Raw genomic sequence first — 14,831 nt, 5'->3', positions numbered from 1 at the left:
TGCGCCTGGCCTGGATTTATTTTTTAAGCTGATACCACCATGTGATTTAGGAAAGAGTCTAAGCAAGAAAGATATCTAGACCAAAACTCGTATTTGGTCAGTCAGAATAAAGTCTTAAAATGTTGTAGTGTTTGTTAACTATTAGAATTTCATTGCATCAGAAACAGGCCAGGAGATAGTCTGCTTGCATTAGCTCACCCACGCTATTTCCTCAGTTTCCTCGAAACAAGAAAAAGCGACGTCTGGTTCTGTCACCGAGGTTTCATAAGTACACTGACACTGGAGAGGAACACTTTCATAATACCATTGAGCAAGGACACTCAGAAATGGTATTGGAGGCAGAAGTCTTCAAATGTAAGTCACTTGGAAACCACCTTCATGAGTTTTGCCATATTCACATGTTATTACAGTATCATTAACTTTCATTTACTTACTTTTTTTTTTTTTTTTAAGACAGAGTCTCTCGCTCTGTCACCCAGACTAGGGTGCAGTGGCATATCTCAGCTCACTGCAGCCTCCACCTTCTGGGTTCAAGCAATTCTTCTGTCTCAGCTTCCTGAATAGTTGGGATTACAGGCACGTGCTACCACACCTGGCTGATGTTTGCATTTTTAGTAGAAATGTAGTTTCACCCTGTTGGCCAGGCTGGTCTCCAACTCCTGACCTCAAGTGATCCACCCGCCTTGGCCTCCCAAAGTGCTGGAATTACAGGTGTGAGCCACCGCACCCGGCCTCATTTACTTCTATTTTTTAGAGACAGGGTCTTACTCCATCACCCAGGCTGGAGTGCAGCGATACAATCATAGGTCACTACAGACTCAAATTCCTGTGCTCAAGTGATTATTTTGCCTCAGCCTCCTAAGTATCTAGGACTACAGGCATGCGCCACCACCTCCTGCTGAGATTTGAGATTCAAAATCAGAAGGTTTGAAAGAGAATTAGAAAGGAAATAATTTTCTCAAAATGCAATTTACCATTACTTATTTCTGTATCTATAGATATACCACCTAAGTTCTCCTGCACAATGGCATATATATTTGAAGATGACTAAGTTTTTATAGTCAGCATTCTCTTTCTGAGCAGGTCCAGTTTACAACACTTGGCCTTTAGGAGTGTTACGTTATACTGGGTTCGAGCTCATCATCGTTACTCTGTGTTAAGAGGCAAACCGGCTTAAAGGAGCATCATGCCATAGCAGGAACTGAAATCTGAAGAATGAATCTTGAAGCATGTGCTTGAGAATGGCCTGACAGCTATGCTCATCTGGTGTTAGAAGCTTCAGCTAAACAAGGAGAGTCTCCCTTACCAGAGGGTCATTCTTTGGCAGACAGCCAAGGTAGGCGGTACCCATCCTAAGAGACTTGTACATCTTTCCTTAGGGAACAAGCCTGAGCGGTTGATTTAGATGTTGGTCTTCCCTCAGTAACCTCCCTAATCTTTAACTTTTCTGTTTTTGCCGATCGTGGAATGCTGACTGAGAACCTGCCTGGTATATATAGTAGTTGGAGCAAAATACTGAACTTGACTTCATGATCTCACGCCTTGCTGTGGTGACTTGTATTAACTCTTTCTTTCCCTCCCCTGCCTCAGGTTAGTCTCACTCAGGTCCTGCCAGCTCTTCTTTTTGCGTCTGCTACTTCCTGTTTATTTTCTCTCAAGATAATCCTCTTCATCATCATCATCATCATCATATCTGTAGACTTTAGTCATTCTTGAACCACTTTCTTAATTTCTTCATGTCTGTGTACCACCTGAACCAGTTTTTATTTATATTTTTCTTCCAATCAAATTACTTTTTAAACTTTAGTCTGTAAAAACTGTAAAATCGTAGTTTTTATATGACAGCTAACTTTCCCCAAATATTCAGTAAAATGAACACAACAACTGTATAACATTAAAAAATTATGTCTAGGTCGGATGCAGTGGGTCATGCCTGTTAATCCCAGCACTTTGGGAAGCTGAGGTGGGCGGATCACTTGAGGCCAGGAGTTCAAGGCCAGGAATTGGAGACCAGCCTGGCCAATGTGGCGAAACCCTGTCTCTACCAAAAATACAAAAATTAGCCGGGCGTGGTGGTGGATGCCTGTAATCCCAGCTACTTGGGAGGCTGAGGCAGGAGGATCACTTGAACCCAGGAGGTGGAGTTTGCAGTGAGCTGAGAACATGCCACTGCACTCCAGCCTGGGTGACAAAGCTAGACTCCATCTCTAAATACATAAATAAAAATAAAAAATTTATGTTTGATACTACATATTCATCTCATGTACCACTCCTGGCTCATGTACTGTTTATACTAATCTTTGACTTATGGCAGTGGTTCTCCACAGTTGCATTACATTAGATTCATGTGGGAAGATAAAAAAAACCAATGCCTGTTTCACTGATTAAATCAAAATTTATGGGAATGGGGTACAGAACTTCTAAAAAGTTCACTGGACAAGTCTAGTGTGCAGCCAGAATTGAAAAACACTGAGCTGAGAATGTGGTCAAATATCCTTCCCATCTTCACTCTCTACCTGTTTGAATCTATGTTTTACATTATTTCAATATAAATCCTCTTAAGATCTTCCATGTTTGAGGCTTACTGCTTATATAAAAGCAGTGACAGTGCTTTGAATAGTATCTGCATAGGAAGCATTTTAAATGTGTAATTTTGTGATGGAGCATTGGAATAAAAGTGAGCAAACCTAGGTTCTAGGCTCTGTCCTTCGACTTATTAACTTGAGGATTACAGGCAGTTGTCTGCATCTTTCTGAGCCTTAGTTAAGTCAGCTGTCAGATGGGGAGACTAATCCTTACCAGGCATATCTCCCAGAATTGAGTAAGGGTCAAATGAGAAAATATATTTTTAAAATGCTCTGTTAACTGTCTTCAGGGAATCAGGGCATAAAAATATTGTTAATTAACAAGTCGGTGGGTGGGGGTGGTGATAAAAAATAGAATAGGAAAAATTTGAGGACAAAATGTTGCACATTAGGGGTGATAATTCTTAAAAATGAGTTCTTTCTAATTATAATGATAGAAGCTGTGCCATGTTTTTGCTCTTGGACGGTTGATTGTCCTCAGAATGAGACAGCTGGGCTCATCTTAATGCTTGAACTGAATAACAGCTGCTAATTACAACTCAAGCAAAAACTACAGGCTGATCTGATTATGGTGTCTAGAGGTTAGACTCCTTTTCACCATATCTCATTGTGTTCTTTATTGTGTTTCTGCTGTGGTAGGTTAACTCTGGTTTTGCCCTCATTTGTGGGTAGATTCCTGGAAGTGGCACATCCCTACATTGTTAGTAAAATCTTGCCTTGCAACCGCTGATGGCTCATCTGGAGTGATGTGACTGAGTCTCTGACCTCCACCCTCCCAATCTGCCACTGTACTTAAGGGTACTGTCTGCATAACCCCCTTCACTGGGGCCAGTTGCCAACATTGTCAACAACACAGTTATGCCTGCTTTAACCTTCAGCTCAAAAATAGCTGACCACTCTGGCTTCTGTGTTGAATCAAAAAAAAAAAAAGGATGTCACCAACACAAATGGATATCCTGAATTTCGGGACAAGTGTAGATTTGAGTAACTTGTTAGAGGTTCATGAATGTTTCCTGTTACCTACTGACTTTGTTTTCTTACTTGACTGGAATGTCTTGAGCCCCAAATAGGCTGTGAAAAGCTGAGAGGTTTTTTGTTTTGTTTCATTTTTTAAGCTTTTAACAATGTGTCCAGATAATAACTTACACTTGTCTTACATCTTCAACCTATTTTCAGATTCATGGTCTTATTTTATCCTTATAACACTAGGAGGCAGGGGCATGCAAGTGTAGGGGCAGTCCCTGAATTTATTTACAATTTTGATATGTAGTTCATAATGGACTTTACCACATTAATTTTTATTTTTAAAAGTACTGTAGTCGGGAGCAGTGGCTTATGACTGTAATCTCAATACATTGGGAGGCCAATGCAGACAGATTGCTTGAGCCCAAGAGTTTGAGACTAGCCTGGGCAACGTGGGGAAACCCCATCACTACAAAAAATGCAAAATTAGCTGGGCATGGTAGTGCTCACCTGTAGTCCCAGCTACTGGGGACGCTGAAGTGGGAGAATTGCTTGGACCCAGGAGGCAGAGGTTGCAGTGTGTAGGGATCATGCCATTGCACTCCAGCCTGGGTGACAGAGTAAGACTGCCTTAAAAAAGAAAGGAAAGAAGAAAGAAAAGCAGGCAGGCAGGCAGGAAGAAAGAAATGAAAGTATTGCATTAACTCTTAATTCTTGAGGGTTTAGGTGCCTCTTAAATTTTGCATCCAAGGTAAGTGGCTTGCCTGCCTCACCCTAGTTCCCACCTTGGCCTCCCATCTCTAATGAGCAATTACCTACATCTTAGGCTTCATATGCCAAGCACTCTGTCGGTTGACTTACAAATGTCTATTATATCTTTGATTTAATCCTCATAACAACCCTAAGGGGTTGGTACTGATGCCATCTCCATTTCATCTAGGATACTAGAGCACATGACAAGGTGCATGCCTTGCCCAAGGATGCACATTAGGAATTTAGGAATAGCAGAGTTCAAGCTCTTCCCTCCCAAAGTCACCTGAGTGAAATCTGTAGCTATACTGGTATCCTTTGAGAGGTAGGCTTAAAATCTCTTCTTTAGGCCAGGCGCGGTAGCTCACGCCTGTAATCCCAGCACTTTGGGAGGTTGAGGCAGGTGGATCACTTGAGGTCAGGAGTTCAAGACTAGCCTGGCCAACATGGCAAAACCCCGTCTCTACTGAAAATGTAAAAAGTTAGCCGAACATGGTGGTGCACACCTGTAGTCCCAGCTACTCTGGAAACTGAGGCAGGAGAATCGCTTGAACCCAGGAGGTGGAGGTTGCAGTGAGCTGAGATTGCGCCACTGCACTCCAGCCTGGGCATCAGAGTGAGACTCTGTCTCAAAATAAAATAAAAATCCCTTCCTTAATTGCACTATTTACCTTTATTGTGAAGAATGGACAGCTGATAAAGATTACATTATTTTCAAAATACCAGGCCAGAAACAGCTTGTAAGAAGACCGTTGGACTATCACAAGCTAAACATAAATAATGTGACACCTATCTTAAAGAATATTTATGCAAAACGCTTCTAAGGTGCCAGATGACATTTCAAACACGAATAACATCCCACAGGAGAAAACAATCTCAGCTCCCCAACCTGAGACAGAACCAAGTATTTGGAAATCCTGGTAAGGCTTGCACACATCTTGAAAAGGAAATCAAGTGCATCCAGAATGAAAGGACCAAAGACTGTGTGCACTTGCACCTGGGGAACATCAAGGCAAGAGCTAATTTTAGCATTGGCTGGCCTGCTCCCACCCTTTATCTTAATTACATATTTCTGTTAATAGAGCTTAGCAGTTGGCCCTGATTCAGATGCAAGAGACAAATTCAGGTGCACATCTCAACTCATCTATGGATAAAATTAGCATATAGGTTGTAACAGTATTTATAGACTCTATTTCTTCAGCTGAGCTTAGAAATTTCTACTAAGATAAGACAATCTTTTTTTTTTTAAGTTAATATGGGTAAAATTTGGATTACATCAACAGAAAAATACAATGTCATTTATCAAGGATGGTGTACAAGTTTCATGTGCCAATTCCAATAGAGAATGATGTTGCAAACACATCTTTGTTTGGTGGGAAGAGGCACCATGATCAATCAGCTGTGTCTGGCTGGAAATGGAAGGAGATGACCACAAACATCTAGCCCATTTGCTCCTTCTATCCTATACCCTTTTACCCTTGAGCTGATTCTCCAAAAGCCAATGAAGGGGCAGAGAATCTATTAACTAGGGAAGACGTCTTTACAAATACAGCATTTAATACATTCTTCTTGACTAACAGTTCTAAGCCAAGTCACTGAGCATGTTCAAATGGGGCACAATTTTAATTGCTTTAGTTTCAACATTGCCATTTTCTACTTCCAGTTTTCTTGGGATTTCTGCAATGCCACTCACTATCCTTTTCACCTGAACTCAGAGATGCAAAAAATATGAGCCAAACTGGGTCTATCCCAACTGACTACTTGAACACCACTCCCTCTCCTTGCTCTCTTGTGACCACAGCTCCCATTGTTCTGAGACAATATGACATTTCCTCCAAACAGGTAGTTAGTAAATAAACAATCAGATACTGGAAATGATGTTTATTTTAAGTTTTCAAAGTACCAGGGGAAAAAAGAGGAGAGATTTCCACTTAAGAAAGACTATTAGTCCTGTCCTTATTTCAAAAATGTTCAATTCCATGTAATCTTTTGGAATATGATACCTAAAATAATTTTCAATGAGACTTGAGACAAATGCATTTCCAACTTTTCTCAGTTGCTTGGCGTGTACATTTCCAAGGAGGAGCCTGTATACCAACTAATTCCAACTCTCAAAGTCCATTGAGAACATTTCTGCATATGACCAAAGTGATCAGGCTATCAGACTGGCCACTATGATCATTCTAGCTGTTCTTATAAGAGATTAAATTCATGAACAAGGTATCAGCTTGAATGCTTCTCTTGCAGGAAGCCTTACTTGACCTGCTACCTCCCATTCATACAGTGTTAACAATAACTTGTCATGTGTTTCTGAAACACTTTGAACTTCTCCATCCAATATTCAGTATGTTTCCAGTCACATGGTCAGGGTAAAGTCATGGCTATCTTGCTCTTCACAGAAATCAAGAGACTAACAGAGCCTTTTGGAAGTCACACATGCTCAATAAATGAGGAAACACTGGGGTTGACATCAGTACCAAAGGTGGGGTAGGAAGGGCTACTGCAGAGAACTGGATGGAGAGTTAGAAGGCCTGGGCCCTCTGCCCCACTTTAAATGAACCTGACAAGACCTCCAAATATCTGTTCTCAAGTTGCTTCATCTGCAAAGAAAAGGGAAAACTTCCCCTTGTCTCTATGGTACAAAATTAATCTGAGAGTAAAATGGTACTTTATGCTAAGCATGGTGGTTCACACCTGTAAATCCCAACACTTTGGAACACTGAGGCTGGCGAATCACTTGAGCCCAGATGTTCAAGACCACCCTGGGCAACATAGAGACTCCTATCTCCAAAATTTAAAAAAAAAAAAAAAAAAAATTAACAAGGCATGGTGGTGTATGCTTGTGGTCCCAGCTGCTCCAGAGACTAAGGCTGAGGTGGGAGGATCACTTGAGCTGGGGAGGCTGAAGCTGCAATGAGTGATGATCGCAGAACTGTACTCCAGCCTGGGCGACAGGGTTAGACCCTGTCTCTCTCTCTCTCTCTCTCTCTCTATCACACACACACACACACACACACACACACACACACACACACACACACACAAGTACTTTATTTTGAAAATATTATTTTAAGTGTTTTAAAAGAGGGGGAGGGGAAATATGAACACACAGATTGGTCATCGCAGTTCCATGAAGCACTTACATCCCAGTATAAACAGAATTTTTAAACAATAAATAAATGCTGTGTTTGAGGATCCATGAATGCAAAACTACATCTTTCTATTAACCACCAGATTCCTAGTACCCAGCACAGTATTTATTTTTTTAGACGGAGTCTCACTCTGTCACCCAGACTGGAGTACAGTGGCACGATCTCGGCTCACTGCAACCTCTGCCTCCCAGGTTCAAGTGATTTTCCGGTCTCAGCCTCCCAAGTAGCTGGGATTACAGGTGCCCGCCACCACGCTCGGCTAATTTTTGTATTTTTAGTAGAGATGGGGTTTTGCCATCTTGGCCAAGCTGGTCTTGAACTCCTGACCTCATGTGATCCGCCCGCCTTAGCCTCCCCAAAGTGTTGGGAATTATAGGCGTGAGCCATTGTGCCCGGCCTACACTATCTTTTAAGAAGGCACTCAATTACTATTTGATGAGTAAAATATGACAACATGAGTACTTCCTGGGTGCTCGGTATGACTTTAAGTGCTTTAGATGCAAACTCATTCAAACCAACTTATAAACTGTACTATTATAATCACGTTACGGGATGAGTACCATCACTGTTCCCATTTTACAAATGCAAAAAACTGAAACATAAAGAAGTTAAGTAATTTGGCAAAGTTACCCACCCGGGAAGCGGCCACTCTCAACTAATGTTCCCTCTGGGAGGAGTGCTGAGTGACTGTGTTAGCCAGGGCATCAGTGAATAAGTGACAGAATAATTGGGAGGGAGAGAGAGATAAGGAGGGGTGGGGAAATGACTTATTTAAAAGACTGCTATCAAACTCTTAATTTCATTTTTAAAAAATTTTAAAACATGATATTCACCTAAAAAGAAACTGTATTTGGAGAAAAGCACCGAAACTTAGAATCAGGCTATCTAAATCTCATTGTCTTTTCAAATTCTTTTTGTCCGAACTATGTGAGTGAATTTTAAAAGACAGAAAAGTCCAGAGTTGAAATGCTCACCAGTGGTTTTAAAGTCATTTCACAGAGAGGCCTCAAAGAATCTCATTGTACTCCACATTATTCACATAAAAGAATTTCACTTAATTTTCCCTAGCTTCAAAGGAGAGCACTACTAAACAATGGTTCATAAATCAGTAACTACTGAAGCAGAAAGCAAGACCAGAGAAATAAATTATATGCCCACATAAAGAAAAGCAAATATTTATGTCAGAAGGCAAACAAGTTTTACTTTATGATGTGTCTTGAACTTTTCCTCTCTTTTAAGAAACCCTATGCATTAAAATACTCATTTTCCCAGCCTGGGCAACAAAGCAAGACCCCATTTCAACAAAAACAAAAATAACAGGCATGGTAGCATGAGCCTGTGCTCCCAGCTGCTCAGAAGGCTGAGGCAGGAAGATCCCTTGAGCCCAGGACTTGGAGGTTGCAGTGAGCTATGATTGTGCCACTGCACTGTAGCCTAGGTGATGGGGGGAGAGCCTGTCTTTAAACAAAACAAAACATTTTCCTTACTGTTAAGAAAATAATACATATATATTTTTTAAAGTAAGCCAGAACTTGTGCTCTCAGGACCTCTCATGAGAGCTTTTAGTACCTGGGATGCTTCAAATGTAGATTTTTGGCACTGGTGCCTATTGAGCTTAGAAATGCAGTCACTATAATGGTGACTGAAATGACAATACAGTCATTACAATGTTACACATGAGCCCTATTAGCAGACCACACACTCTATAAGACACTGATAATATTTTTTATGAGACGATAATTGTCTCATAATGGCAGTCACTCCACATTTCATATTATGTAGGCATTAAAAGCATTGATTTATTAGGTATTGATATTTAAAATATACCATCATTTTTATAGCTGTATTCTGGCATTTCTTCCCTTTTTAAATGCACCGTGGAAGTTGCCCAGGTGTCTCTGGACTTCTGCTCAAGTGGATGGCATGAAGCGTTTCCCTGGTGAGAAGGAGAAAGGTCAAGAACAGGACTCTGCCTTTTTTTCTGTAAAATGCACCTTGCAGATGATAGACCTTGCACCAAAGAAGGGGCATGTGGCATGCCCAAATGTCGGCCAAGAGATAAGCAGAGGGTGGGAATTAAAACCCCAGGCCGGTCTCAGGCTCAAGGGATCATGGAAGCCTTCTTCCTAAGTCAAGGCCTCTTCCCAGAGCCACTAGGAGAGGGCCGGATGCCCAGGGAACTTGGCCAAGAGGTGCAGGCACTTGTTGTTAGAGTAAATCCAGCTCTGGTCAGAATGGCACTGTGGGAAAACTATTCCTTCACTTTTATTTTAAGTTACATAATTGAAGTCTCCAACCCTGCAAGGGGAGAAAATGTTTTAAGAGATTGGCCTCTGGAGGCAGACAGATACCTTGACTTACGAGACCTGATACAAGTGATAAACTCTATGTAAAATACATACATACTGTCTCTTGAGCATTTAATACTCTATTAGTCTGTTCTCACACTGCTGATAAGGACATACCTGAGACTAATTTATAAAGAAAAAGAGGTTTAATGGACTCACAGTTCCACGTGGCTGGGGAGGCTGCACACTCATGGTGGAAGGTAAAAAAACGTGTCTTACATGGCAGCAGGCAAAAGGAAAAATGAGAACCGAGCAAAAGGGGTTTTTCCTTATAAAACCATCAGATCTCGTGAGACTTATTCACTACCACCAGAACAATATGGGGGAAACCGCACCCATGATTCAGTTATCTCCCACTGGGTCCCTCCCACAACACATGGGAATTATGGGAGCTACAATTCAAGATGAGAAGGGTGAGGACACAGCCAAACCATATGAAGTACTAACCACATATATCTAATACAATATCTCATGTAATATTTTATAAGTCTGTGAGGGGCTGTTATTATATCAGTTTTACAGATGATGAAACTGAAGGCAAGTTGTTTGTTCAATGTCAGGCAGGATTTGAGAAACCAGAATCAGAATCCGAAGTCAGCATAACTCCAAAAACCAACCTCTTAATGGTCATATTTTACCAACTCCTCAAAAAAGCCGAAGTGGGAGCCAAAAGGTTCACCTACTTGCAGTGATGTTTAAAATGTTCCACAGCAGAGCTATCCAATATAGAAGCCAAAAGCCACACATGGCTACTGAGCTTTTGAAATGTGACTAGTGTGACTAGGAAATTAAATTTCTTTTCTTTTCTTTTTTTTTTTGAGATGGAGTCTCACTCTGTCACCCAGGCTGGAGTGCAGTGGCATGATCTGCAACCTCCGCCTCCTGGGTTCAAGCGATTCTTCTACCCCTGCCTCCCAAGTAGCTGGGATTACAGGCACACACCTTGACACCCAGCTAATTTTTTTTGTATTATTAGTAGAGACTGGGTTTCACCATGCTGGCCAGGCTGGTCTCGAACCCCTGACCTCAAGTGATCTGCCTGCCTTGGTCTCCCAAAGTGCTGGGATTACAGGCATGGGCCACTTTTGCCTGGCCAGGAAATAAAATTTCTAATTCTATTTCATTACAATTCATTTAATTGTAGTTATTTAGATTTAAGTTGAATAAACATTGGACAGGGTAAGCTCTAGAGCACATATATAATCTGTGGCTGTGCTTGCACTAATAAGTGAGCATTCCAACTCTCAGGTCAGGGCATGTTCCACAATACCAACCATTAGGAGACCTGTGTACTAACTAGTTCTCTTATACATACCCATCATTTAACCAGTCTGCACCTCAGCCACTCTTCAGCAACTCTGTGCTAAGTCACAATGACTTCTGTATTTTACCTTTTCTGTTTTGTTTTGTTTTGTTTTGTTTTTTGTTTTTTGTTTTGAGACGGAGTCTCACTCTGTTGCCCAGGCTGGAGTACAGTAGCGTGATCTTGGCTCACTGCAAACTTCGCCTCCTGGGTTCAAGCAATTCTCCTGCCTCAGCCTCTCGAGTAGCTGGGATTATAGGTGTGCACCACCATGCCTCGCTAATTTTTTGTATTTGTAGTAGAGACGGTGTTTCACCATGTTGACCAGGCTGGTCTTGAACTCCTGACCTCAGGTAATCTGCTCACCTCGGCCTCCCAAAGTGCTGAGATTATAGACTTGAGCCACCATACCCAGCCATTACCCATTTATTTTTCGTATACCTATGTGCTATATTCCAAATGATCTCCAAAAGTATGGCTTAGAGAGGCTAAGTAATTTGCCCAATGTCACACAGCTAATAAGGGGCATGACCCAGAATTTAAAAACACCTAACTTTTTGGTTCTGGCTTTTTAAAAGCTGGACCTTGAAGCCACCACTGTTCGCTTGTATCATTAATACACTGTTCACTTGCCCCACCCTCATCCAGAAGTGTCCGTTGCCCAGGGACAAGGCCATGTGCTGAAGGCCATGTGCTCAGCAGCTTTTCCAGGAATGGTGATCAGTTTGTAGTGACCCACTCTAGAGGCCAGTTCCTCTTGAATCACCCACACATACTTTCAAGATGACTCTCAGGAGTCCAGGGTACCGCTTAATACTGGAATATTGCTGAGCTCACAGTTTATTAAGAAGACTGATTCTGTATTTTTGGTCTCATGGCCTGGTGCTGGAACCATCTGAGCTATGTAGCCCAACACTGGAGTAATTGGCATGTCCTGTTAACACATAAGCTTTTTCCTTATGAGCACCCTTTGGATCGCAAACCATCAAGTTTATCGCCGTATCAGCTCTTTGCAGAGGTGTCACGTAGTTCCCAGTTTCTGATCCTGACCTGCATTCTGAAAACAAAATTGAGGAACAAAGAAGAGAAAGGATATTCATTTCTTTGGGTACTTCGAGGTTCTAATGAATGAAACAGAAGTGCTGCCATTAAAATTCCCTGAAGCAAGAGAGCAGTGAGTTTTACTAGCACCATCACCAAAGAAGTTAATCGGGTTTCCTTGGGGTTGCTGGGCTAGGTTGCTTTAAAGAAAAATAGCACTTCCCTGAAGAGTAAGAATAGCTGAAACCACATGTCCCAGTGAGCTTTCAGCCAACTGCTCCTGAAGGAAACGGAATTTAACTGCGAGAATGGTTTTTGTTGGATGACGTTTTGATTAAGCAACAGGCTACTTCTCCACCCTGGGAATGTGATCATTTGAAGATAGAAATATTATGACCCAAATAGAAGCTGGAGTAGAAGGAAGGGCTTGTAGGCTGAGGTTGTGCCTTATTTGATAAATTACTATAAGAAAATTGAACTGGGTGGGTTTAATATTCAGTCCTTATTTTTTGTTCCAGAGATCTTGATATCTTTGTGAGTAGCTGTGGAAAAAAAAAAAAAAAAAAAAAGAAAGAAAGGAAGAAAACAAACAAACCTTGGCTGTTCTTTCTAACTTGACTCCTTTTTCTAGAATTTAAAAAAAGCATAAGTGAGATGGGTAGTTGGGCTCACTGAATGAAGGAAGAGATGCTTTCTGAGTCCTCGAAATTATTGCTTTGTGAATGAAGAAATTAAGAGCTGAGCCGTGTGTGGTGGATTACACCTTTAATCCTAGCACTTTGGTAGACTGAGGAGGGCAGATCACTTGAGGTCAGGAGTTTGAGACCAGCCTGGCCAACATGGTGAGACCCCGTCTATACTAAAAATACAAAATTAACTGGGTGTGGTGGCACATGTCTGTAATCCCAGCTACTCAGGAGGCAAGGCTGGAAAATTGCTTGAACCTGGGAGGTAGAGGTTGCAGTGAGCTGAGATTGCACCATTGCACTCCAGCCTGGGCAACAAGAGTGAAACTCCATCTTAAAAAAAAGAAAGAAATTTAGAGCTGAGTCACCCCATTGTAGGATTTCAGATGACATTTGCAGTGATAGAACTGAGGATACTGTTAGGAGTGGGGGATAGGATCCCTGGGTTGGAAGTATTTTGGGTATGATAGGAGAGAAGAAGGAAGTCCACCTAGGCTAGGAGACAGTCAGCTCCCTCCCCTAGCCTTCTCTTCCAAGCATTCTAGGCTCCTGGAGACTCAGCAGTGAGCAAGACAGAGCAGGTCTCTGCTCTTGTGGGAAGGAGGCAGAATGTCCTACTTATCAGTGTGGATTCTAGAGCCACACACTTCCAGACTTGGATCCCAGCTTTACCATTTAGTGGGTGTGTGTCTTGGACAAGTTACTTAACCTCTCTGTGCTTTCGTTTTCTCATTTGTAAGATGAGGATAATATTTTTACTTGTCTTATAGGCTTGCAGTGAGAAACTGAAGTGCTTAGAACTGAGCCTGGCACATAGTAAATCTTCCATACAGTGTAAGCTTTACTTTTGATCAGCTACTATTATTATAAAGCTTACATATGGCACATAATAGGCATGTGAATGAATAAATGCGGAAAAAATAACAGCTAGTTTTGAGAGATAATGGGTAATGCAGTAGGTGTTAGATGGACTGGTCAGGGAAGGCCTCTCTGGGAATTAGAAACTTGAGAAAGGACCTGGATTTTGAGTAGGAGCTGGTCTCCTGGTGATCCGGGGGCAGAGAACAGTGGGCAGAGGGAGCAGTGCCAACAATTCACTGAGGCGGCAAAGAATGTGGCAGGTTTGAAGAAGAGCTAGAAGATGAATGTGGCTCAAGTCAGGCACAAACAGGAGATAAAGGCCTGCAGGGCCTTGCAGGTCATGGAGATGAGTTTGTTTGTTTGTTTGTTTGTTTTTTTGGTAGTAGCAGGAGGATGGAGTCTCTATCACCCGGACTGGAGTGCAGTGGCGTAATCTCGGCTCACTGCAACCTCCGCCTCCCGGGTTCAAGTGATTCTTGTGCCTCAGCCTCCTGAGTAGCTGCGACTACAGGTGTGCACCACCATGCCCAGCTCATTTTTGTATTTTTAGTAGAGATGGGGTTTCACTATGTTGGCCAGGTTCGTGGTGAACTCGTGACCTCAGGTGATCCACCCGCCTTGGCCTCCCAAAGTGTTGGAATTACAGGCATGAGCCACTGTGCCTGGCCGAGTTTGGATTTTATTGTAAGGGTGGCAGGTCCAGCTGAGCAGTAGGCATTATCTGGTTTCATATAGGCTGTTCTGGGACACTGAAAGCATACTTACCTGTACCTAAGTGTGTTTTCAGGATGAAGTCAGGTGGAGTCCTCTTAGGTTGTGGGTGACAGTGACAACAAAATGATGATGTTGACAACCTTTCACATATACCACTGCGGGATGGTGGTGGGGCCAAAGGATTAGACTCCATGATGATCTATGGTCTCCTTTCCAATGCTGAGATGCCTAAAGCACAAATTAGATGGAAAGAAACCCTATAACATCACCATCATTTATAAATAGGTATTGAGCATCACTAAAAAGCCCAGCGTGCTTTAATTGGCATTTTGGTTTCCTGGCATTGGGATTTGAAAGATTACCTGCTGAAATGGTTTCCATTTCTTGCTAACTTATAATATGCACACAATTTCTGCTTGAAAATACCT

The 14,831-nt window shown here is 42.0% G+C and overlaps 1 protein-coding gene across 19 annotated transcripts in view; it reads left to right on the top strand.

The window, feature by feature from the left end:
* Positions 1-14,831, top strand: part of MAGI1 (membrane associated guanylate kinase, WW and PDZ domain containing 1) — a 677,305-nt gene that overhangs the window by 48,847 nt on the left and 613,627 nt on the right. The gene's annotated exons all lie outside the window — the stretch shown is intronic.

The sequence above is a fragment of the Rhinopithecus roxellana genome, chromosome 1 (assembly GCF_007565055.1).
Source record: "Rhinopithecus roxellana isolate Shanxi Qingling chromosome 1, ASM756505v1, whole genome shotgun sequence".
Taxonomy (NCBI): domain Eukaryota; kingdom Metazoa; phylum Chordata; class Mammalia; order Primates; family Cercopithecidae; genus Rhinopithecus; species Rhinopithecus roxellana.
The sequence above is the reverse complement of the archived record's forward strand: the minus strand, read 5'-3'. Positions and strand labels throughout refer to the sequence as shown.